General features: G+C 43.7%; 1 non-coding gene across 1 annotated transcript; it reads left to right on the forward strand.

Annotated features, from left to right (window-relative positions):
* Positions 1–577: 577 nt before the first annotated feature.
* On the forward strand, positions 578–681 carry LOC148545565 (small nucleolar RNA R71). The gene has a single exon (XR_015901933.1). It is a non-coding gene; the product is annotated as a small nucleolar RNA R71 (small nucleolar RNA).
* The last annotated feature ends 296 nt before the right edge of the window (positions 682–977 follow it).

The raw sequence follows: 977 nt of genomic DNA on the forward strand, positions 1-977 counted from the left end.
TTGGTTCGGGTTAGGTTGGGTAGGTTGATTATTTTGGCTATGATATGGTGGTTGAGAGTAAGTGTTTTGTGTGGCTTGGTATGATCTTTGGTTGGAGTTTTGGTATGTGGACTTGTTGTGTTGGTTTTGCTGGTTTCCCCACCCAAAGTTTGGGTGATTTTTCCATCCTGGATTGTAAGTGTTGGAATGTGGATCATATGATTGCCTTTGTTGGTTTCCCACATAGTTGGCCTCTTCCCAATCACCTCCTTCAATGCTTACTTCCTCTTGATCTTGTGTGTGTATTGCAGCCACTTGCTTTGTTTCTAATTGCCTGGTAAGCTCTGCTAGTTGCTTGGCAAACACCTTGTTTTGGGCTAGAATTGTATCAACATGGTTCAGCTCCATGACTCCCTTAGTGTTGTGTCTCTCTGATGCATAGTAGTACTCATTCTCAGCCACTGTCTCAATCACTTCAATGGCTTCTTCCACAGTCTTTTTCCTGTTCAACGAACCTCCTGATGAATGGTCTACAGCCTTCCTTGATTCATAAGACAGTCCATCATAGAAAATATGCAATTGCACCCAGTCATGGAACATGTCTGGTGGGCATTTCCTTGTCAAATCCTTGAATCTCTCCCATGCCTCGTAGAGAGTTTCACCATCTTGTTGTCTAAACGTCTGAACCTCAGATCGAAGCCTATTGACCTTTTGTGGGGGGTAGAAACGTGCCAGAAACTTGCTTTCCACCTCATCCCAGGTTGTTAGGCTCCCCCTTGGGAATGATTCCAGCCACTTAGCTGCCTTGTCCCTAAGTGAAAATGGGAACAAAAGCAGTTTATATGCATCTTCCTGGACTCCATTGGACTTCACAGTGTCGCAAATTCTCAGGAATTTTGTGAGATGTTGGTTTGGGTCTTCATTAGCACTTCCACCAAATGAACAATGATTCTCCACAAGTGATATTAGCTGTGGTTTGAGCTCAAAATTGTTGGCTT

The sequence above is a fragment of the Arachis ipaensis genome, chromosome B9 (assembly GCF_059453495.1).
Source record: "Arachis ipaensis isolate K30076 ecotype BB chromosome B9, ASM5945349v1, whole genome shotgun sequence".
In the NCBI taxonomy this organism is placed as follows: domain Eukaryota; kingdom Viridiplantae; phylum Streptophyta; class Magnoliopsida; order Fabales; family Fabaceae; genus Arachis; species Arachis ipaensis.